The 25760-nt window shown below is 42.0% G+C and overlaps 1 protein-coding gene across 1 annotated transcript in view; it reads right to left on the bottom strand.

Annotated features, from left to right (window-relative positions):
* Positions 1-25760, bottom strand: part of LOC111864694 (golgin subfamily A member 7) — a 405703-nt gene that overhangs the window by 79690 nt on the left and 300253 nt on the right. Inside the window, exon 2 of the mRNA XM_023852127.2 lies at positions 11743-11832. The gene's annotated coding sequence lies outside the window, so the exon portion shown is untranslated. The remainder of the gene's footprint in view (positions 1-11742; positions 11833-25760) is intronic.

The raw sequence follows: 25760 nt of genomic DNA, 5'->3' as shown, positions 1-25760 counted from the left end.
TTCCTTCCAGTTTATGCTACATGCAGTGCCCATCTCACCCTCCTTGACTTAATCTTTCTAATTATACTTGGCGAGGATTACAAGTTATGAAGCTCCTCATTATGCAGTTTTCTCCAAATCTCTTATCATTTCATCTCAATTCGGTCCCAATGTTCTCCTCAGCACCCTGTTCCTCCCTTAATGTCAGAGACCAAGTTTCACACACACATACAGAACCACAGGCAAAATTATAGTTTTGTATATTCTAATTTCATATTTTTAGACAGCAGACGAGAAGGCAAACGGTTCTGGACTGCATGGTATAAAAATTTCCGGGATTTAATGTGATCTGAATTAACATTTGATTTGTTACTGTCGTTCCCAAACATCTGAACTGTGCCACATTTTCAAGGCATCTATTAAATATCTTCATGTCATGACTTTTCCCTGCATTTTGGTGACGAGACAGCAACATAGACTTAGTTTTTTTCTCTGTGTTTACTTCTAGACCTACCTCCCTACTTGCGTCAATTAAAGTTTCTGTGTTTTTCTTTATGGGCCCTCAGGGGACCTTCAGTATCTATAGGGTTTTCTTTAAGGTATTTGTATTTATTACACTATGATTTCTCCTCTGATTGCCTTAACGAGAGTTACGATATGCAACATAGCGCGGTTTATCTGTAATGGAAGCTCCGTGTATCCGAATAACTTCTCACACAGTGGTACAAGCACCCCCAAGATATTGTTTAGGGCTAATTAAACAATGAACTACCAATCCATACCCGTTTACACCCACACCGAGGCTCCTGCTTTCACGAATGACACTCAGATTAGAGCGCTAAGTCGGTAAGTAGGAGTCTCTGCTATTAAAAATTATTTAGTCTTGCCCTAATCCGTCCTTTTTTATAATTTATTTATAATTATGTAGGTTGGATGTAATTATTATTACTGCCATTCCTTTCCAGCGTATATTTGATTTTTATCTTTATTGTTCTGTATATTGCAATTCGGATGTAACATAAAACGTGTAATATATGTCCCGGTTTTGTAAATAAATTTATTAATAATATTTTCATATGAAACCTTGAAAGCATAACAGGAAAACTCTCAGGCGAGAGACGACGTATGGGAATACATAGAGACTGGAGAGTTTAAGAACTACTGTCCAGTAGAAAAATGTGAAATTCCATTTTCCTTAGTTTCTCTACTTTGTGAAGGACAAGAGTTGCCCTCCTAACCAAGTCGCTGAGTGAGTATCCGTTGCTGTAGCTATCAGAATGCAACTAAGAAAAACAGTTGTTTGACCCAGTAACGTACTTCGACGGATGTAGGACGTCTGTCTATTAACTATCATTATGCCTGTGAGAAATCGAAGTTGAAATAATTCTCTTACTTGACAACAGATGTAGCTGGTGGGCCTATATTTACACAGTGAATATGTGACAGATTTGAGGCATTTATTTTGAATTCTTTTAACTAAATTTTTACCGTTACGTACAGCACAAACCTGTTAGATTTTTAACTAACTGACTAACTCTACGGATCTGCATCCTCCTTGAGAAGCTATTAGTTACTCAGCAACTTAACAATTTACCAACACTTTACGGAACCAGAAGATTCATTGCCGTGTTCACAAAAGTCCGACACTGGTCTCTATCCTGAGCCAGATGAATCCAGTCCATACTCTTTCATCCTATTTTTCTTAGCGGCCTTCATATGCGGAGGTTAGCTGCGAATATATGGAATAATTAGTTGCGGACAACTGATAAGAGGTGTTCGTCCATCTAAGGGGTTGGGCGTGGGAGTAACAACTCCTAGCCAAAGAAGATGAACAGTTACTAACGAAGGGTTTGACAGGGCTCTTTGTTGGACAGATATTTTGGAAAGACCCAGATATAGAAGATGTACACAGGACTCCGCTTCAATGTGAGATCTGTACAACAAAAATTGTCTACAGGCTACAGCACACATATCCCGTCTAATTTCAGAAACACTAAATATTAAGAAGACAAAATAATATTTTCAGCTCTATTCAGGGTATTACGCTTTGTACCTTATATTTATAGAGGAATGCAACCCTACGTTGCAGGTTAGGATAATGACGCGTAGGAAGCTAGGACGAGATAGGAATGCAGGCAGGACGGGGTAACACAGAAGGAAGAATCCTTTGAAGAACGTGACTTGGAAATCGAGAAGTAAAAAGTAAATAAAAAAAAAGTAAAGCTATCCCTGTTACAGGCCGCGAAGGTCCATAGGGTTGTGAGACGTCGAGGCTCTCACCTTTTCTAGACAATCAGCTCACAGATGGCGGTGAGGCTGTCAGCCTTACGCGCCGGCCGCTCTTTACCCAAAGGAAAATTTCTGGTACTCATTTCTGTTAGAGACTGAGTCGACCCCCGGGCCATGGTGCGGCTGGAAGGATTAGTTCAATTGAAAAATCCAGTGACATCATCGGGATTCGAACCCGCTACATTCCGGCTTGTAGCATAGTGGGAAATCGAGAAGTATGGAGAATAATAATACAATAGAGCGGTATGAGAACTGATTCAGGATTTCCCCTGTGATGGCGATATAGGACAGTGATCACACGGTCGTGGTACCTGCTCCATGGGTTTATGTTGGCCCATGAGTGTTCCTGTAGAAGCCTCAGTTGTAGAGAATGGTTATCACGCAGGCTATTGCGTGTTTACGCAAATGGCTCCCCGAAGTAAAATACAATTTTAAACAGCCCTTCTCATTGCTTTAGCTGGAACGAGCACTCAAATAAGATTAGCTCTTAGAGCAAATGAAAAACGAAAAAGAAAACGGCAGCGAAAAGGATATAACTTTTGGACAGAAGTTGCCTACTTTCTTCTAAATGTCAGAATCCAGCTTCTATCGCGAAGCCATCAAGAACTGAAAGCCAGTTCGGCCTACATATATAATTCATGTGTATATGAATATGTATTAGGCCTCTATATTCCAAATATTTTCGATTTGTTGAATATTATTTCATAATTTTTCATTCCGGCTTCTTCCCCGTAGGCTAGTTGTTAGTTTACTTCTCCTTGTAAAAAAAAAGGCAAAGTAATTCTTGTAACAGTCCATGGAGGCCCATATGGTTGTGAGACGTCGAGGCTCCCACATATTATAGAAAATCGGCTCATAGATGGCGATGAGCCGGCCACACTTTGCCCCCAGGAAGATTCCTGGTACTCAATTCTCTTAGAGACTGAGTCGACCACAGGATCATGGTGCGGCTGGAAGGATTAGGTCAATTAAAAAATCCTATTACCTCATCAGGAATTGAATCCGCGACCTTTTGGCTTGTAGCACAGTGCCTCAACCAACTACACTACCGCGTGCCCCCACTTCTCCTTGTACATTTCTATTAAGCCCTCTGGTCTGTTTCCAGTTAGAATTAATTATGAAATTGTGTATCTTACTGACAGTCAGTAGTAGGGATAAGCCCTGTCGCAAGGCCGCTACCTACACAAACACAGAACAAAGGCAGACAGATATCCAAGCCTCAAGTGGGTTTCGAACCCACGATCCCAGTGTTTTAGCGGGCGAAGGTATTTCCTGCCTTAGAACGCGCGGCCACTGTGACCAGCGTCAGTTTACGCAAAGAGACTTTTGGTATTGAGATTATACAGCGTCGAATGGGATAACTGGCAGATGATGAGTGTAAAGGTGGTCATGAACTAATAAAGGTACTATTCCAGTGTTAGGCTGGAGGGGTTGAAGAAAATCACGAACGATTTCAGTCAGGATAACCAGTGATAATGTCAGAGAGTTACGAAAGGAGAAAAATTGAAGAGAAACAAAAAAAAGTACAAGAAGACGACCAAGATAAATAAATGTTTTCTCTCGGGGCGTGAAGTAGCCAGTTCCTGTAGCTTAACACTCACCTCCATTTACTGTCAAGGTCAACAATGGTGGAGCTATAACTTTACTCCCCCATACATCTTAATGCCGGTCACGGTAGCCGCGCAGTCTAAGGTATGAACTGTCTTCGCTCGTTCGGAAGCCGGGATCGTGGGTTCGAATCCCACTCAGGGCATGGATGTTTGGTGTTTGTGTGTGTGTTTTTTTTTCTGTGTTTGTTTACAGGTAGAGGCATTGCTACGAGCTGATCAAGCGCCCAAGGAGTCCTACCGAATGTCTGAAATCTAGTAAACCGAAGTGAAACGGAGAGTTTCATGGAGGTAGGCTAAGGCCCAAATTGAGGCTGTAGCGCCAAAGAAAACCATACCTCTTAATGGGGTGATGCTTAATTAATCAAGCACAAGGATATGTCTATCTTTACCCTACAAGTTTCTGCTAGAGAAGTCGATTTGTAAGGCAAAGAACCGAGAGACGTCGCTGTTAAACCAAGATTAGAAAACATAGGCCACTTTTGCATGCAGTGTGATGTGTGATAGGACCCGTTAGACACTCCATATTTTTTTCCCCTTCATTTGTGCTTGAAGTAATCGCGACTGAAGACTATTTAAAGCATTGTGATTAAAAGAGTAACGCGGACACAAATTTCTTATTTTTCGCAGAACCTCTATTTGGTGGAGACTGCAATCGTATTATTGCAGGACCTTCATAATTTCGTAGGTCATCTATTAATCCAAGTTCCTGGCTCTGACTATGTTCGGCTTTCATATTACAGGGCGGCATCCGGAGACTACAGGAGCACTTATGTTAGTGTATTATATTGTTGCATTGTATTATTATGTTCTCCGTCACCAGGTGCTGCCGCCTACCGGCTGGGCTGGGAATTATTGAAATCGCTATGATTATACACTGTGTCTAGCGGAGGGCTTGATTTTCTGGCTTTGCTGTAATAGGAACAGGCCTGTATAAACCTCGGAGGATTTGGTGTGGCCTGTAACAATTTTGTCTGAAGCACGTAAGCCCTATACTAAATGAATGGTNCCACCACCACCACCACCAAAGACTCCCCCTAAAGGGCACCTAACATATATACATGACACCAATGGAAATATTCACGGCGCAGTACCCAGAATTCGCCATTTTAAGCATATCTTCCTTACTTTAAAAAAATGAAAGTAGGCTTATGCGATCTCCATGCTGTCTGAGCGTCTGTGAATCCGCCAGCCACCTTATTAACCTTTAAATGAAATTGTATGGAAACATCCTGTTGTACTGCTTATTCAAATTTTTAGGATAACCAATAAAACATTTTATAAACGTTTTACGTTGCCTGTAAAATGTAAAATACAAGAGCGAAAAACCGAAAGTCCAAAAACTCAGAAATGCCAAAAAAATCTGGAACGTCACTCTTACTATCCACATCATTATATCCAGACATCCTACCTTTAACCCTACACAAGCTATAGAGCTAAAAAGTGTCATTAAATAACCAGAATATCTATCACTCTGGAGACTCTGAAATAGGTCACGGCGCTCTCATTGTCTTCTATAATAACAGTCCTCTCATCTGTTTCTGTTCTGGATAAGCCAGCTTCATCAGTTGATAGAACATGACAGTATAATCATAGACGAGTACTGGAACCATCTGCCTACGAACCTTCAAGTAGGCTCAACTTGCAAGACAGTCACTGTTAGAGGCAACAGAATTGTGGAGGTGGAGAAAGAAAAAGCAGAAAGAAGTTTCCTTTAGCTAGCAGAAGTCGCCAATTATTTCAATGTAGAGGAACGTGTTCGGAGTGTCGCAAGAAGTCATGCGCATCTCCGCAGAAGGATCTGCGTGATTCTAAAATTATTATACAGGGTGTCTCTGAATAATCTCCGCTGAAGGATCTGCGTGGTTATAAAATGATTATACAGAGTGTTTCTGGATAATCTCCGCTGAATGATTATACAGGACGTCTCTGAATAATCTCCGCTGAAGGATCTGCGTGGTTATAAAATGATTACACAGGACGTTTCTGAATAACCTCCGCTGAAGGATATGCGTGGTTCCAAAATGATTATACAGAGTGTTTCTGAATAATCTCCGCTGAAGGATCGGCGTGGTTATAAAATGATTATAAAGGACGTTTCTGAATAATCTCCGTTGAAGGATCTTCATGGTTCTAAAATGTTTATACAGAGCGCTCCTGAATAACAAAATTTCCGCTCTACAGGATGGAGTTGTCAGACTGGCAAGAAGTAATGTACATTTTTCTTTGAAGTATTTGTATGATACTAAACTAAATAAACATGGCCCCTTCGAATACGAACGTTCCAATTGGGCTGCACGATGCTGGCAATATACGGCAAGAAATTATGTTCACCTTCGACGAAGTATCTGTGCGATCCTAAATTATACAGAGAGTTTCTCAGTTAGTACGTTACTGAATTATGTGTAATCTTCGCAGGAATTGAAAGGAACGTTGGGCTGGGGGTTAGACGCAAGGCTGATGATCTTGTTCTGTAAAAAAAAAAAATCCAAAGATGTGAAAACCTAGTGTGTGGTGTGGTTCAATAGTCAAATATGACAGTATATCCTAAGGAAGGCTATGGCTCAAAAGATGGCTGTTTTATTATTATTATTTTTATTTTTATTTTTATTCCGAATGTATAAAGCTGCTAGGTCTTATACGCTCAATAACTTTTAGATTTTCTTCTCTTGACTGTTTATATGTGCTGTATCTTACACTAGTCAGGTCCAAGTTGGAATATGCCTCGGTAGCTTGGAATTCTATTACGTCTACTGACTCCGCAAAACTTGAGCGCATCCAGAAAAAGTTTGCATCTGTCTGTTTCTATCGCTAATTCCCACATAGCTCCTATAGTTATACATCTGCCTTAGAGAGACTAAGATTGCACCCTCTAAGTCTGCGTAGACATCTTCTTGATGCACTCTTCTTCATTCAGGTTTATTGTGGCCTTAAATCCTACTCCTCCCTTCTGGATAATGCTAATCTTCGTGTTCCTACTTGCCATGTTCGAGACTTCTCTACTTTTAGCTTTCGTCCCTCAAAAAGACACTGTCCCTCTTCTCGGTGCGCCCTTGTTACCAACGTGGTGGATAAGGATCTCGCCATATTTGCAGACGGAGCGGTTTCTCTGAATCATATTTTACAAGCATGTACCAAACCTTTTACGGTGTTAATTGATTAGTGTTTTCATTACCTACAACTGTATATACCTCGGATAACTTTAATTTTCTTATGTAATTGGTTTTAATTTATTGACTTGTTATTAATTTTATGTTATCACTCCCAGATGTCTTATCTTAGTATTTAGTTACTAACAGTATTAGAAACACTCGTAATATTTCATAAATATATGTATATATTTCAGTCTTCTTTAGATTTATGTTCACAGATTTATTTGTCATATTTGTATTTTGTTTTATAATTTTCTGTACCTTATATACTCGTGCTAACTTTGTAATTGGCCACTGTGCTGTTAAGTTATTGCACGTAAATAAACATGAATTGAATTGAATTTTTATTATTATTCGTGTTTAATTTTATTTTAAGTTTATCAATTCTCGTTTATATTTTTCCTGATTTCCTACATAAATTATGGATTTAGTTTTGCTTTGACCTCTTCTTTTGTAAGGGAAGGATGGAATGTCTCACACTAAGAGAATAATATTAATCAAAGTCAAAGTCACACTGCGACTGACGGTCGGTCAGACAGTCAGTCAGTGAGTCTTGGTGTCGAGCCCCATCTGGGGCTCATGACCAGATATTTGTTACTGTTTGACAGTTACCGTTTTTTATGGAGCGCCCTCTCTGACAAGAGAAAGGGTCTGCCATTTGTATATGCTGCTGGCACACGTCAGCACAGTCTTTCTCGGGGCCGAGTCCCAAGGGTTTCGCGATCATAATTTCTTCTCTTAGATTTAAAACTTCCTTTTTCGTCGCCTCTTACGACTAGCAGGGTCACGGTGGAGATATTCGACCCCGCCTCCACTGGGGTTAATGACATTAAATTGAAGACACATTAATTAATTTTCAATCGTCCTGAATTTTAATTTAAAAATTTTAAAAATAAAAATCACGACGTATAATATCCAGAAAAATAATAAATATATTAATATACAATCGTTACGAAATTTTAGATCTTACTTCTATCGGGACCGGTCACGGTAGCCTAGCGGTCTAAGGCATGTACTGTCTTCGCTCGCTTGGAAACCGGGATCGTGGTTTCGAATCCTACTCAGGGCATGGATGTTTAGATTGTGTGTGTGCGTTTTTCTGTGTTTGTGTACAGGTAGAGGCCCAAGGAGTCCTACCGAATGTGTAAGATCTAGAAAAACCGAAGTGAACGGATAAGTTCATGGAGGTAGGCCTAGGCCCACTGGGGCTGTAGTGCCAAGGGGGAAAAAAAAAACTTCTATGGGAATCTTATAGAACGAGGTGCTGAAGGAAATATTCGGACATAAGCAGGGTGCAGTGGAAGCAGAAAAAGCACCCAAAAATCCTACCATAAATCTATATAATTAGAGCAATGTTAATGTTTCCTTTTAGTGATGAACTGGAAAAATACTTTAGCACAGCGCGTTTCATATCGTCGTTTAATTGTGCTTGACCTCGGCTTCTTCTCCATTCAATTTGCCTGAGTGTTCTGCACTGAACACAAGGGGGGTTGGGCGCGGGTGGAAGGGACGCAGCCTTGATGACGAAGGGGACAAACAATGGCTTGTTATCACGAACTGCAATTACCGACTGATTACTTGATTAAATTGATTGCTTCACTTTGCCTCTTGATGAAGTGAGCAGAGCATTTGCGCATAGAGCACTCAGATCTACGTCAGGGGTAGAGAATCCATGTTCCTTGGCTTTAGGGCAGCCTTTGTAACCCATTTGTGGCCTAATTTCCTTATTCATAACTTGTACTCTTCACCATACATAATTAGAATGATGACGTCAAGGAGAATGAGATGGACGGGACATGCAGCATGCATGAGTAAGAAGAGGAATGCATATAGAATTTCTGTGGGAAAACCAGACGGAAAGAGACCACTAGCAAGACCTAGACATATGTGGGTGTATAATATTGGATCTTAGAGGAATAGGATGGGGTGGTATGAACTGGATTGATCTGGCTCAGGATAGGAATCAGTGGCGGTACCTTGGGAACCCTGTAATGGACTTTAGGGCTCCATAGAATTTTGGGAAATTCCTGAGTAGCTGAGCAACTGGCGGCTTCTCAAGAAGGGCTCAGCTTCAGTCCACGCTCAGGTCTCTAAAGTCGTTCCTTTAAATCTCATAATTTCGCTTGAATTGTGCATTCTTATTGCCACATGCGTTCATGAACTGCCTAACTCATCACTAGAACAAGTTCAGCACATTGTATTTGGAATGCACAGGGCAAGAATTGCTGAGTCGGCATAGCGACAGGCCAAGGTTCGATTCCTGGTTGAGGCAAAAGAAATTTCTCTACTGCACAGAGTCCAGACCGAAAATGGGCCCTACCCAATGAGTACCAAGGGATCTCTCCCGGGAGAAAACGCCTGAGACGTGGAGCTGACCACTCACCTCCATCTAGTGGACAGGTCAAGAATGGTGGAGCTATACCTCCACCCTCCCATACGTCTTCATGGATTAATTAATTAAGCCCAGGGGCAAATTTACCTTTACTCTTCCACTGGGGCACGCGGTAGAATAGGTTGATGAGACACTATGCTACAAGCCGGAAGGTCGCGGGTTCGATTCTCGCTGAATTCAATGGAATTTTTGATTTACCTAATCCTTCCAGCCGCACTATGGCCCTGGAGTCGACTCAGCGTCTAACAGAAATGAGTACCATGAATCTTCCTGGGGGTAAAGGGCGGCCGGCGCGTAAGGCTGACAAACTCACCATCTATGAGCCGATTGTCTAGAAAATGTGGGAACCTCAGCATCTCAGAACCCTATGGGCCTCCACGGCTTGTTGCAGGATTAGATTTACCTTTCTTTAACCCTTATTTTCCATGAGGTTTCCATGGATTATCACAAGTTTCAGAGACAACTCTGTTAGAGGAGGGAAGATCTGTGTTGGGTTTGTTTGTACAAGCGTGAATATTGCATGACTCGGGCTAATCCGCAAGGAACTGAACTGCACTCGGATTTCCTCAGTGAATGTTCATCGAGTAGCCAGCACTTTACGTCATGACAGTAATTGCTATATCATTTTAATCTATGTTATTGCTACTCATCCAGATGTCCAAGGAGCCTGAACCTCATGCAATCTGTACCGATCAGCAACACGCAACACAGAACAGATGGCTACCAAGAGACAATATGAAACGATCAGTTCATTACGTACTTATATCGATTAGGTCATTAGATTTTTTCAATTTACCTGATCCAGCAGCACTGTGGCCCTGGAGCAGACTCAGCCTCTAACAGAAATGAGTACCAGCAAACTTCCTGGGATTACAGGGCGGCCGGCGCGTAAGGCTGACAATCTCACCGCCATCTATGAGCCGATTATCTAGAGAAAATGTTGGAGCTTCGACGGGCCGTTACAGGGGTAGCTTTATCTATTGGCTACTTCTCTCTTCGTAGTAAATTGCTTATTTCACATATAAATTTCCTAAGTGGATCACCTGAGAGACACGTAAGAATTATCCACATTTGGCTCTGAGACTCATTACAGCTGTGGCATCGGCTCTTGCACTACAAAGTAAATTGATTTTTTTCTGTGCTTAATTAATTAACACGACGTGAAGTTTATGCGCGATATGGATGATGCACATATAGTTAATTACATTATTTAAACTCAGGACTAAAGGGCTCATCTAAGGCCATGCCATAGCTCAAGCGGTTAGTCGCTGGCTTCCCACCGCGGCGGCCCGTGTTCGATCCCGGGTCTGGTTAAGTGGGATTTGTGGTAGACAAAATGGAGCTGGGGCAGGTTTTCTGCGAGCACTTCGGTTTCCCCTGCCAATCCTCATTCCACCAATTGCTCCACAATCACACTCACCCATCATCTGAGACTGGTACAATAGGCCAGAAGTGACCGCAGTACAAGGGACTTAGTCCCACCCCACTAGCTCATCTTCAGGTTTCGGCTGTTTTACCACCGGAGAATGAATTTGTAGGAAGTTGGGTGGATCTCGGAGCCGGTCTGGATGTTGTGGAGAAAAGCCTCTTGCCCCCTGCTGGGAATCGAACACAGTCCCGCAGCTCGTCGCTATACCGACTGAGCTATCCTGAATCTCGTCTCTGAGGACAGTGAAATAGGTCTCTGCGTCATAATCAGAATGTCAGCAAGTTACATTTCCACGCCTGCTATTGTTGATAAAGCCGTCATACGGGAGATCGCACTAAACACACGTAACTTTTCATTTCACGGCTGCCAACTCTCTGTATGACGTACACTAGAAGATGCACGAGACGGGCAATAGGAATTCGGCCTGGTGAAGAAAGCAGTGGTTAAATTGCAGGTCTTCTTTATTCTTAAATAAATCAAGAACGCACCGAAATCGTGGGAACAAAGAAGAAAAATAAATTTATCTCCTTGAATTTTTATTAAATTAGCACACAGCCATGAAGGCGTGTGGTGGAGTGGAGGTATACTTTCACCGCTCTTAAACTAGGGCACTAAATGGAGGTGAGTGGTCAGCTTTAGCCCCGAGGAAACAGATTCTGGTGCCCTTTGGACAGGAAGTTGGGTTGAGAGCTAGAGTCGGTCTGGAAGTTGTGAAAAAGAGAAAAATGTCTTTTCCTTACAGGGAATCGAACCCCCAACCCTGGGCCTTCCTGTCCGTAGCCTATTCGCTTCATCGACTGAGCTGTCTCAGAATGTTTGCCAGAATTCAGTTCAACATCCTTTCCCTTCCTGTCCGGCAGCTAACTAGTAACATATATGAAATGATATTTTTACCTGTTGGTTTGTATGGATGTGGAGTTCAGTGTCCTATCCTACCGGAACAGCATAGGCCCAAGTTCTGGATGTTGAGGAGAATTTCTGCATCTAAAAGAGAGAGAGAAAGAATAATAGGAAGGTGAACAAATTATGTATTGGCGATTTTCATAACCTGAAGGTAATTTTTCGTGTATATCGTCATGAGCATAATTTGTACCTCGTAGGGCTCAGCTAGACCAAGGCTTAGGTGGTGGACAATATTAAAATGGATCTTAGAGAGATAGGATATGATGGTACGGATTTGATTGATCTGGCTCAGGATATGGAGCAGTGGAAGGCTCTTGTGAACACGGTGAATAACCTTCGGGTTCCAAAAATGCTGGGAAATTCTTGAGTAGCTGCAGAATTGGCGGCTACTCAAGAAGAGCTCAGCTCCACGAATGAGTGAGTAAGTAAGGGGCTCAGCTTAAATTACTCAAAATTCGATCGTAGCATTCAATTTAGAACAAAAGCACAAAATATATATTTCAAATAGCTTTCTTAAATAATGACTTTCTTCATGAAAATTACGACAGATGACGAGAGAGAGACTACTGTTGGCAGATCTACCTAACGGTAGAATTAGTACTACACGCAACCAGCCCGTAGGCACTCACAATTTCACGCAGCACAATTATAATTTTTTTTTCATCTAAAAAAATATTACTTTACAATTTCCTTATTTAAAAGTAATTTTTAGAACATTTTGAAAAAAGTTACAAGTCAATGATGTGGTCGTCATTTCAAAATTGACAAAATATAATATAATGGAATATTCTGTTGTATTTTACATACTTCGTAAAACCTATTACAAGAATTATCTGTACCCTTCTCCTCACTCACCCTCCATTTTCTTGGCTCTAAGTAACGTCTCTATTTTTACCACGCCACACACAACTCAGCTTCCCACACCCAGAACCCAGTACATAAACTGATATCCAAGCCAATATTGATTCGCAAAGTTAATCTGTCCCAGCTGGTGAAGTGGGCCCTACAAGTTCCACAGTAGCCATAAGTTACGCCCTCCGGAATCATATTTTTATTCTGTCGATAAAAACGTACTCACTCCATCCGTCCGTCCTTCCGTTTTCCTGCCTTCGCTTGAATCTCAATTTAATAGAAATTTGTTCATCAATTCACGAGGGAGAACCTAATGATGGGAAACTTGTCCAATATCCGTGTCTCTAATTTACCATCCGTGCCCACACATTTTTATAACTTGCCCGGTTATTGGATCGTCATGTTCTATATATGGCACGGGGGGTGAGGCCACGGAAGGGGGAGCAATCCTTCATAATGTGATTTAGTATGGAAACATCAACCCTCTCTGTTCTCTCTAAGTTATAACCCCATCTCCCACCCCCAAAAAACCCATAATTGATAGTCTACAATGCATTTTGGAGAGAGAAAAGAAGTCGCTTCCCAAATAAGTTCTTTTTTTTTACGCTCGAAGAGCAAAATATTCCGTAAGATTGAAAAATAGAGTTTTTATGTTACGATAAAGCTGAAGTTATTAACTCCCACACTCTGCGCACGCTTTATTAAAAATTGTACATTCCATATTATATGTATCTCCACAGCGCAAATGACTTGCGTGGAACTTCTGAAATAGCGTCATTCTAAAAGCTGTGACTTCTGGCAAGAATATTCGTAAATATAACGTAAATGGAATTATCTGCGCTTGCGCTCAGTCTGAGGTAGTGACGTCAGTGATAATGACGTGTAGTTGCTTTCCTGCTTAGATGTGACGTCATGTAAACCCGTATAAATTCGCAGACGTTTCGGAGAAAAGTACTGCCTCCAAATTCAGGAACGAATAATAAGAAACCAACAATAAGGCAGGAGAAATCATCTCCGACGTTTCGAAACAAAATATTTCCTTGATCTTCGGTGTTGAAGGGAAATTTAAGCAAACAAACAACTCTGTCTGTTGTTTTCCTTCGTGCTGGTTGTTTTTTGGCTTACACTTCGACAGGAAAAAATGAAAGCACTAGGTTGCTCTGTTCCACCAGACTACACGGCGTCACGTCCCCAAAAGATAGTACTCCCCATAATCATCCTTCTAAGAATCTCAGAATCAAATTGCCTGTTTTTGAAGATACGGATACACGCCATGGCGACATGAGGGAGTAGACGTATAGCTCCACCATTCTTGACCTCTGCACTGGATGGAGGTGTAGTGTCAGATTCACGTCTCGGCCGCTTTATCCTCGGGGAAACATCCCTCGGTACCTAATATACAGGAGACTGGGTGGGCCCCAGAGACAGTCTGAACGCTGGGGGGTAAAGAAAATCTCTTTTACTTTCCGGGAATTAAACCCCCCTGTCCAACTATGACTATACCGACTGAGGCATTCAGGCTCCTATAAAAATCGGTGTTTAGATGTAAAGGTGATTTTATTTTGATATTTAACTTAATAACCTTCGTCGAATAAATTATTTTATCTGTATATTTTGGTTGCAACTTAGGTCCTGTAGTGTTTATTGCTTGAAAGGCTCAAATGAAGTACTTCAGGTCTTGGGTGAAAGCAATAGGAAATTCTTTTAAATTATTTTACATAAGAGTCAAACGAGGGAAGAAAGGTTCGGTTTAATGCACTGGTAGTACTGACGGTGCTGCAAGGTCATTGAGCCTAATTTATTTGCAAAATACGCAAAGTAAATAGGACACAAATTGACATAAAACTTAAAACATTAGATATTCGAATCTCAAAGAAATGTATTTCTCGACATATCGTCCACCAATATCGATACACTTGTCCCATCGCTTTATCCGTGCGTCTGAACCCGCAGCATAAAAGTCTTTTGACTGTTAACTTAGCCATTTTTCGCACCTAAGTTTCAAATTTTCGTCCTCAGCGAAACCTTTGCCAACCAGTCATGAACCGCTTAACGCGACAAACACTTCCAACCGTAAACAGGAAACATTTCTTTACGAATATCCTTTGCACTGAGTCCTTTTGCCGAGAAAAAACGCTGCTCTTTGGTAGTGTACTCCTCAAACACGGTATCCATTTTGACTACTGAAATCAGCCCCTGAACCTGAGCATGGTAGTCTGATACTTAGTCTGTCATAAAGCAGGACTGTGCTGCTACCTAGTGATACATATAGAAAACCTATTACGTCCATTATAGCTGTTTTACTTCCATTTGTGATATATTTGCTAACTCTCCCTCGTAATACAGAGACTTCCAGAAGAGAACTACAATTTCATTACAAAGCTCTACTGACTAATTAGTATAGCAGACCATACACGACGCCATTTTAACAAGTGGAGTTGTATCTCCTGGGATATAACGCTGTTTGACTTCCAGCGGTCTAAACGACTTTATATCCCTGAAGATAAAACATTTCATAACCACTGCTGCGAGATCCTCAGGTCATACAAAGGAATTTCTTCTGCCTAAATAAAATTCTTTTCTTGTGGTTAAGAAATAGACAACTTTCTAGCAGTTTCTATGTGTCAGATGACAGAATAACATACATGTATCTACTTCCCGGACGGAATTAATTTCAGATCGTCAAGTTCTGCAATTACGAAGTCAATATTTATGATGATTTATGACGACGATTGCGATCGGTATCAAAGACTTCTCAATTTTAATTAGAAACACAATGTTATTTTCCACTGACGCCATTAAAATTACCGTGAACATATGTATTAGGGACCATATCTTGGGATTAGAAACGACTGCTTATACGCTAGCGCCTACTGGTGGCCAAGTACAGAACTCATGGTGGTTGGCAATACGAAGGCGTCACATAATTTGAATACAATGGCGGTACGAGAGCAAACAGTCAATGCAGACCAATAGGAAACAGGGATCAATGTATGCTTGATGGCACAGCGAACAATAGAAAGTGCATGACTGGGCACATTGAGAGGTTGGGCCCTACTATTGTCCAACGAATGAACGAGCAGAGTTGGCCACGGAAATACAATCTACGCTTTGAGGAAGTGTGGAAGAAGGTTGGATTTTGTTGTTTTCCTTTTATTATAGACGGCCTTCTTTATAATCATAAGGCAGGGCTAATTGGCATAAGATGAGAACTGTAATCGGTCAAAATTACCGCTTCTATTTCTCGTACCAATGGCAGCGAGTGTGTTTTCAATTAACTCCTTGCCCAGTGCTGTATCCTGTCGAATTGTTTGAGGCGTCTTGCTGTTCGCATTGTCTGTGTGAATGTAAGTACGTGATGAGGCTGTCCGAACATGTCTGTTACAGTGAACATTTCTCTTACGAGGAAATGCAATTCTGCGACGCGAAATGGGCAAACGGACCTTCGCAACGCCTGACAAAAACCGGCCAGAGTTCGTACGAAACCTGAGATAATAGTTCTGAAGAGAATAAGTTAACGTGCACCCAAGAGAGAGGACAGTATCCGGAAAGGTGCTGTGTTTGAATAGAGGGCGGGACACAGGATATAACTACAGAGTTTTCCTCAGACACTCCAGAGAAATTTCAGGATCGTATCTCGAGTATGGTAAGGTGGTTTCCTTCCAGAACCATTCAAAATTCATCGTCCTACCAACAAAAAAAAAAAATAGGAAGCTGGAGAAAATTACACAATTTCTATCTATTTATGGCACCACATTCCTTTTTTTGGACCTTGGCCTCTTTTTTCTCAGTTTCTTAACCTATAAATAGAAGGTAGAACTTATTGGACGCGGGATCAGCCCGTCGCAAGGCCGCCACCTACACACAGAACAACACAAACACAGAATAAATGCACAAAGACATCCATTCCCTGAGTAGGATTCGAACCCACGATCCCAGCGTTCGAGCGAGCGAAGGCAATTCATACCTTAGACCGCGAGGCCACTCTGCTCGGCAAAATTACATAGTTACAAGTTCCAAACTGGGGAGTAAAGCGCGGCCGGAGCGTAAAGCTGACAACCTTACCGACATCTTTGAGCCGATTGTCTAGATAATGTGGGACCCTCAGCGTCTCACAAACCTAAGGGCCTTCACGGCCTGGTACAGAGATAGCTTTACTTTTTACTTTTACGAGTTCCAAAATGTTGTTAGAGTAATCAGCCGAGCGAGTATGAATTGGTAAGGACAGACGGCGAAACTGGAGAGATAAAGAACGAATAGGACACAAAACTTCAGTAGGCAAACAGAAGGGAAGAAATCAGGCAGGAGATCTGTGCGTGGGCAAAGGTAAAAACGTAAAGTTTTCCCTGTGCTTAATTAATTACGTACAAAGCTATGAAGACGTGTGGAGTAGAGGTATAGCTCCACTATTCTTGACCTCGGCACTGGATGATGATGAGTGGTCAGCTTAACACACCCGCTACTTAACCCCAGGGATAGAATCCCCGGTAACAGATAGGAGGCTGGGTGAGCCGCCGTAAAGAGCAAAATTTCTTTCGTCTGCCGGGAATCAATCTCCGGCTTTCCAGGCCGTAGCCAGTTGCTACAACAACCGAGCTATCTTAGTTCAGTTTAGATGATGAAAAACCTAATTTTCCAATATTTATTAAATATAATAATAAACTTATTTATACAGCATTTGGTGTGGGTTGGGCTCCATCTCACCTCTCTGGGGCCCTGTGTACAGGTATCTCCCGACTGTTCTCTGCGTCCAGATATCCCACGTTCTACTCGTAAAGGAGGAACGGAAGTAAATCCATTTAATGAAGCAGTCAGTCTGACGCCCCTGGGGAGCGCCCCCCACCCTTCGTCTTAGTGTGGTTAATTACACGAGGCTTTTCATTGGGTGCTAGTATAATTAATGTTGCAATTAACAGCGACGTCAGGCAAGTGGCGCGTTCGTTACCTTCGTCTCGACGCCAGGGCGTCTGGTCCATTTGTCTGCCTCTACTTTGGCCGGAGAAGAGCGGGGCGCCGAGTGTCTCAGTGAAGATTACAGGTTGTGGTCTGCTTAACTAACTAACTAACCAAACAAACACTTAACTAACCAACTAATTAAACGCCGAACCAGCCAGACAACTATGCTGATGAGAAAAATACTTAAGTAATTAACTACAAAAACCTACTTAAATAACCAAACAAACTCCATGGCCTGGAGTCCGCAAGCGAACTATAACGACAGAGCGACCGCCGCTTGTCGGCGAAATTTTACTACAGATCCAGAGGCTCGGTTTCGATTCCCGGCGTTACCAGATTTTCTGAGAAGTAGTGGTGTGGAACGGGGGTCACTCAGACATGTGAGGATAATTGAGGAATGGCAAAGTAGCGGCTCCGGTCTAGAAAACTGAGATTAACGGCCGTGGAGATCCGTTGCGCTGACCACGCGACACCCTCTATCCGCTAAAGTTGGCACTAAATAACCAAACAAAAAACCAAATAAGGAAACTACTGAGCCTAATATTGGCACCTAATTAGCTAAACTTGACAACAGACCGTCTACTCAGCTAAATGGATAGCTAAGTATTCAGACAAATGGCTTAATCAATTAAGTAACTAACCAAACATGTACCTAACTAGGCAAATAATTATTTATGTTATATTTTAGCGTCCTGTTGCACTGATTTATGTCCATGATTTATTCCAGCCGTCTTACAGTGCATACACTCAACCACTTCACTCTTCACTCCCGCATTACATGTTTCGGCACAAAGGTGCCATCTTCAGGTGCTTTTCGATTTACGTTAAACTACTTCACTGCATGCCTTGCCGTCTTCATACTAGTATGGAGTACTACTTCATTTTAGTATGAAGACGGCAAGGCATGCAGTGAAGTAGTTTAACGTAAATCAAAAGGCACCTGAAGATGGCACCTTTGTGCCGAAACATGTAGTGCGGGAGTGAAGAGTGAAGTGGTTGAGTGTATGCACTGTAAGACGGCTGGAATAAATCATGGAAATAATTATTTAGTTAGCTAACCAAACAACTAACTACGAATGAAATACTCCCAAATAACCAACCAAATGGCCAGCCTAACTAACTAACTAACTAACTAACTAACTTCATGGAGCTGAGTTAGTTGTGCAGCTACTCAAGAATGTCCCCAGAATTTTATGGAACCCGAAGGTTAATTTCTGTGTTCACTGGTCCCTATCCTGAACCACACCAATTTAATCCATACCATCCCATCGTATCTAAGATTCATTTTAATATTATCCACTCACGAGTGTTTTGGTCTTCCTAGAGGTCTCTTTCTTTCTGGCTTTCTCACCAGTATCCTGTATGCATTTCTCTTCTCTCCTATTCGTGCTACATGCCCTACACATCTAACCCTCTTTTTTTATTGCTAGTGGGGTGGGACTAAGTCCCTTGTACTGCGGCCACTTCTGGCCTATTGTACCAGCCCCAGATGACAGGTGAGGGTGATTGTGGAGCAATTGGTGGAATGAAGATTGGTAGGGGAAACCGAAGTACTCGGAGAAAACCCGCCCCAGCGCCACTGTGTCCACCACAAATCCTACTTGACCAGACTCGGGATCGAACCCGGGCCGCCGCGGTGGGAAACCAGCGACTAACCGCTTGAGCTATGGCGTGGCCTAATCCTCCTTTACTTGATCATAAATATCCAAGTAATCAATTAAATAGCTCAGTAGATAACTAAGTCAAGTCAAGGAAAATGAGGTAGGAGGGAATGTAGCACGAATGGGGAGAAGATGAAAGCATATAGGGTATTTTTGGGAAAGCCATAAGTAAAGAGACCACTAGGAAAACCAAGACGTAGGTCAGTGGATAATATTAAAATGGATATTAGAGAGATAGGATGGAATGGTATGGTTAGGATTCATCTGGCTAAGGATAGGAACCAGTGGAGGGCTCTTATGAACAAGGTAATGAACCTTCGGGTTCCGTAAAATGCTGGGAAATACTTGAGTAGCTGCATAATATACTGCTCAAGAAGGGCTCAGCTCCATGAGTGAGTGAGTGAATAGATAACTAAGTAACTAACAAAATTAGGGTCGCGCCATAGCTCAAGAGGTTAGTCGCTGGTTTCCCACAGCGGCGGCCCGGGTTCGATGCCGGGGTCCGGTCAAGTGGGATTTGTGGTGGACAAAGTGGCGCTGGAGCTGGTTTTCTCTGAATACTTCGGTTTCCCCTGTCAATCTTCATTCCACCAAATTCTCCATCATCATAATCACCCGGGGCAGGCTACAATAGGCCAGTCAGTGGCCGCCGTGCAGAGTGGTCCCAGTTGGACTCCACCCGCCACCAAGCGAACTAACAAAATTACGAAGAAAATAACTAAACAAGTACCTAATTACCAAAGGACTAACTAACCAACAAGATTTTAAGTGATAAAATGGACAATTTAACCGATCAAATACCTAACCAAGTGTAATTAATTACTTAACCAAACAGCTAAACTAAAACGAACCAAATAAGAAATCGGTAAACCGGACAGCCCAAACTAACGTAAGTACAGAACGCACCGCTCAGAGAATTAGTTCAAGCTGTAGGCTCTCGTTTCGCGCGACATCTTGCGCTGCAGCATGAATTCCAGATTAATCATTGTCGAGTAATGACGTTAAGCTTTCTGTTGCATATCATTTTCCCCCTTCAACTGCGTATATTCTATGCAGCTGCTTGCTATCTACCTGAAAGAGGCGACATGTTTCTCCGAAACGTCGGTTCGCTTCTATCGGGCTTACTTACTTATGGAGCTGAGTCCTTCTTGAGGAGAAGCCAACTCTGCAGCTACCGAAGAATTTCCAAGAATTTTATGGAACCCGAAGGTTCATTACCGTGTTCGCAAGAGCCCTCCAATGGTCTCTATCCTGAGCCAGATCAATCCAATCCATCCCATCCCATCTTATCTCTCTAAGATCCATTTTAATATTGTCCATCCACTTACGCCTTGGTCTTCCCAACGGTCTCTTTCCTTGTGGCTTTCCCACCAATATCCTATATGCATTCTTCTTCTCCCCCATTTGTGCTACATGCCCTGCCCACCTCATCCGCCTTCTTCTAACGGGTTACACGGCTTTGTATCCCCAAAGACAGAACTCTTCAAAATTTATTTTTGGTTTAACAAATAGCTTTCAAGGAAGAAACCTCTTTCGTAAGATGAGGCTGTTACTGTTTTCGACCTATCGAGATAGGGATTCCCTTTTTATGGGAGTCGATGAGACGAGATGCTTTGTAATATTGGTCCAGTGCAAAAAACAGCAGGCCCAGCTTGGCACCAACATTATCTTGCACTCAACTTTTTCAGAAGCCATTAAGGAACATAAAAGGCGAGGGGGCTGAAATGGTGATACGGCTGATTGTAATAGGGAAACCTCCGCTGTTTCGAGAGGTCGCAAAACCCTTAGGTCACATCCATATTGTGAAGACACGCGTGTTTGCAGAAGTCGGGGTTCAAGTGGAAGCAGTGCAGCTTGTATTTGTCTGCCGCCAGCAAGAGATGGTGGCGACCAACCCAGAGACATGCGCACTTGCCTGGAGAAATTTACTGCAAAATGGAGTAACAGCAACGGCATGTATCATTCCTGAATCCATGGAAAATATAAGAATGTGATATAGGCCCTAAATTGGGGCGTTAAAATATCACGGTAGCCGAGCGGTCTAAGGCATGCACTGTCTTCGCTCGCTGGGAAGCCGGGATCGTGGGTTCGGATCTGTTTCCTATGAGGTACGAACTGAATTCTTATATATTATTCTTATACACTGCCGGTCACGGTAGCCGAGCGGTCTAAGGCATGTACTGTCTTCCCTCGCTCGGAAGCCGGGATCGTCGGTTAGAATTCCACTCAGGGCATGGATGTTTGGTGTTTGTATGTGTATGTACGCTGTTCTGTGTTTGTGTACAGGTAGAGACCTTACAAATAACTGATCGCCCGCTCAAGGAGTCCTACCGAATATCTAAGATCTAGTAAACCGAAGTGAAACGGAGAGTTTTATGGAGGTAGTCCAAAGTCCAAATTGAGGTTGTAGCGCCAAAGGAAAAAAGAATAGTATATTCTCCTGCCCATAATATGTACTATAATATCATAAAGTTCTGAGTGATATTATCAGCCCGCGCATGCCTTGGTTGTAGGTATTAGTAATTCTGTAGGTAGATGGATCTGCTCTCTTTCGTCAGTTGTCGTTATTTTCTTGGGAAATACTCGTACCCATTTAAATCAGCTTCTTGAAACCTCTTTTGGTATTGTGACATGTAAACCCATTTCTAGGCAACATCTAAAATATGCGCATGCAAAGACAGAAAGTTATTGGAAAGAAGTGTTTTCTGTGTTGTCCGCGCTATGCCCAGTGCTAGGTAATGGGCCCATAAATACGCGTTCTGACACCAAGTTATGACCTGTATGTTGTCAATAAATCTGTTCACCAATCCAAAACCGTTCTATAGTCACCAATATATGTGACAGTATTTTTTATTCAGTAATGATATTCAGTGAGGGGAGCTTCGGTGTAATTACGTGTGTTTCCGCTAGTCTGCGCTTTATATAATTGACAAAAATAATTGGTTAGGCTTGGATGCTCGTAAGTTACTGAAGTTTTAAACGACAAGCGATGTAGTTCTAACGCACTTAAACTCCTGATTTCATTATGAAGAAAGGAAATGAAAAGGAATAAAATCTGAAGTAAATGTAGGATAAATTAAGAAGAATTACGCCGGAAGTCCTGTGAACTGCAGGAAGTTACACCTGGTGGCAAGTACTGAAAGCTTTTCCAAATGAGTGACGTGTGCCCACACAAATTACTTAGTCTCCAGTAGATCGCACTATAACTAACTTCATGGAGCTGAGCTCTCCTTGAGAAGCTGCCAATTGTGCAGCTACAATATTTTATAGAACTTGAATGTTCATTACCGTGTTCAAAAGAGCCCTGCACTGGTTCCTACTATAAGCCACATTAATCTGATCCTCACCACCTCATCATATTTTGCTAAGTTCCTTTTAATATTATCCTACCATCTAAGATATTCCCAATCTCAATCGCCGTCTAGATTACTTTTTTTAGCCTGCATTCCTCATTTTGAAACAAGAAGTTCTGGGAAGAACTAATCGCCTTCTTTCTTTTGATAGGACACAGGCCGCCTATAAAACAATGAGTCCAACTATTCTTATATTGCTGCGTGTGTTTTTGTTGCCTAGGGAACGTGTGTACTGAGCCGTTGCCTAGCAACGATAGCAGAGATACACATACAGACACACCGAATGATGGGAGGGATTTATGAAGTACGCCGCTGAGATGGACTCATGTTCCAGGATATGCATACCAACATTTAAAGAGATTGATTGAGGCATTCAAAAGTTGATAGAGGGAGACACATGGACACACAGACAGCAAGGTGATCTCATAAGCCTTCTATTGTTTTTTTCAGAATACGAAAAGTAGGCTAAATATAAACGGAGGATTATGTGATCACTCTGTTAATATTTAAATTACTCCTATATTTGATGAGCCGGGTTAGCTCAGTCGGTACAGCGACTGGCTACTGGCTGTGCAACGGATGGGTCGGAGTTCAATTCCCGGTAGGGTCAAGAATTTTCTCTTCTCCACGTCGTCCAGACCGGCTCTGGGGTCGACTCTACCTCCCATCCAATAGGTACCGGGGGTAAAGCGGCCGGGTAGTAAAGCTCACCATTCACCTCTAACTAGTGGCGAGGTCAAGAAAATGTGGATCTATACATCCACTTCCCCCATACATCTTCATGGCGTAGTGCTTAATTAGTTAAGCACAGGGACAACTTTACTTTTTCACCTTCACCCCTATAGTTGACGTAACGTTGCAATTATTAATCCATTAAAGCTTTATTTCTTTGACGCGAACTAAGGCTTCAACATTCGAGACTCGTGGCAAACAAACTGAGGCTCACCCCTAACAACTTTCGTACACCAAGCCCTGGAAATTCACACGACTCAGGGACACTAAATTAGACCATTACCCTAGCTGGGTAGAAGCGGATATGTTACAGGATTCATATCCCTAGGGATCTAATGGGAACACGAAGGATGTGGACGCCAGTACAAGACGTAGGCGGTCACAGAGAAGGGTGACTGGCGGTGGGGTGAGGTGGGGAGAACAGTCAGATCTCCCACAGGAATCTCGGTTAATTTAACGCTGCATAGCCTGGCATTAAATTGGCAGCAAACAATTCTTCTCCTTCGCACAGACAAAACAAAACCAATCGTATGTGGTGCGACACGAGGAAAAAATATATACAACATCGTGTTCTCTGCAGTTCAAATTCAGAGTGTGCTGCACATGCAGACACCGAGCGCGCCATGCGGTGATAAACGGAACCAAACGCTGCAATCAAGTAAGACCATTTACTAGCACTTACCCTAATTAGAGAGCGGATTTCTGGAAATATAGTCATGTATCCGGGAGGTTCTCGGTTCGAATCTCTATACCGGCTATCTTGACTGAGGTCCTTCGTAGTTTTAGCAGTCCCTCCAGGCAAATATTAGTATTTGTCCACGGCCGCTTTCCTTCCAGATCCTTTCCAATTCATCATATTAAAATTCGACCCTATGTAGTGTAACTACTGACGGAAAATTAAAAATCCACTAAAACATAAACCCTAGTGAAACGTTTTTATTGAATATATCTGTGCTTTATCTCGTCTAATTAACTAACGAAGAACAAAAAGTGGTATTAAAAGGGATCTTAAGAGACAGGATGGGGTGGTATGGACTGGATTTAACTGGCTCGGAGTAGGGACCAGTGAACAACGTGATGAATCTTCAGATTTCATAAAATGTTGGGAAAATTCTTGAATAGCTGCACAACTGACGGTTTCTCAAGAAGGGCTCAATTCATGGAGTCAGTTTGTCATTAAGCAAAAGGATAACTAATTAATTAAGTTGTTACGCAAATAAGCAAGTTACTGATTAATTAACTGACTTGGCAGTTAAGCAAAAACTATTTAGCTGGCATATTAATCGATAGGCGAATTAAATAATTGACTGACTAACTGCTTAACTTATTCTCTAACATATATACGTGTAGGTCTAATGTTGCGTCTAACCACATTTCCACCTTCGACTGGATTTTCCAAAATGAACTGTATAATAGCATCAAATTTCTAACAGTGCAAGAGAATAATACGATTAATCGACGCACTGGTAAAGCGATGGGACAAAGGTATCAGTGTTGGTGCAGGATTTGTCGAGAAATACTTTTTTTTTCAGTTTCGAATATCACACGTGATCTATTTACTGACTCTGCCTCGTATGTATAAAGTGTCGAAATCTCGGGTCACAAATTATCGAATATTCATATGTTACATGAAAGTAACTCGTGTAGCAGGACACAAATAAACGAGCAGTCCTTTGTTTCAGTGTATCGTGTCTATTTTGTGAGTACAAATGATATTTTAAAGTAGTTATGTGAGGTGTTGTATAAAGAAGACGATTTACGATTGTTTATTTGTGCGTTATATTCGTGTGTGATGGCGTTAAAAGTTGATTCCATAACATTCAGGACTAGGAAGAAATACAGTAGAAAGTTGGGAGTAAGCTAATAGCACGGAAGCTTATATTATGAATAACACTTCCCGTTGTGTTCTGAACACATGTTAACAAAAAACAAACTCCGTGGTTTTAGTCCGCAAGTGAACTATACCGACCGAGCGACCGCCGCTTGTTGGCGAAGTTTGTACAAACTTTAGCGGACAGAGGGTGTCGCGCGGTCAGCACAACGGATCCCCACGGCCGTTAATCTCGGTTTTCTAGACCGGAGCCGCTGTTTCCTTGAAATAGCTCCTCAATTATCCTCATGAGGCTGAGTGCACCCCGTTCTGAACGGGTGTTACACTAGTAAAATAAAATGATTATGGATTGTAAGGATATAGAAAAAAAGGTAAGGCTTATTTTAGGGAACCATCATTAGAGAGACTGAAGAAAAACACAGAATTAGTTCAGTCGTTACTGTTTAGATTCTAAATGAAAGGTAACTTCTCCAGTGCTACAATATTTTATGAAACTATCACACGGAACTCTGTCTGACCGTAAGAAACGTAGGTACGTTTACTTCCACGTGTGGCCACATACTCACACGTGTGTGGTTGTGTACGGTTAGGGTTCCAACAGTGTCGCATTTTATATTCAGTATC

This window comes from Cryptotermes secundus, unplaced genomic scaffold (genome assembly GCF_002891405.2).
Source record: "Cryptotermes secundus unplaced genomic scaffold, Csec_1.0 scaffold441, whole genome shotgun sequence".
Lineage (NCBI taxonomy): Eukaryota > Metazoa > Arthropoda > Insecta > Blattodea > Kalotermitidae > Cryptotermes > Cryptotermes secundus.
Note: the sequence above shows the minus strand (reverse complement) of the source record. Positions and strands in the feature narration are given on the sequence as shown.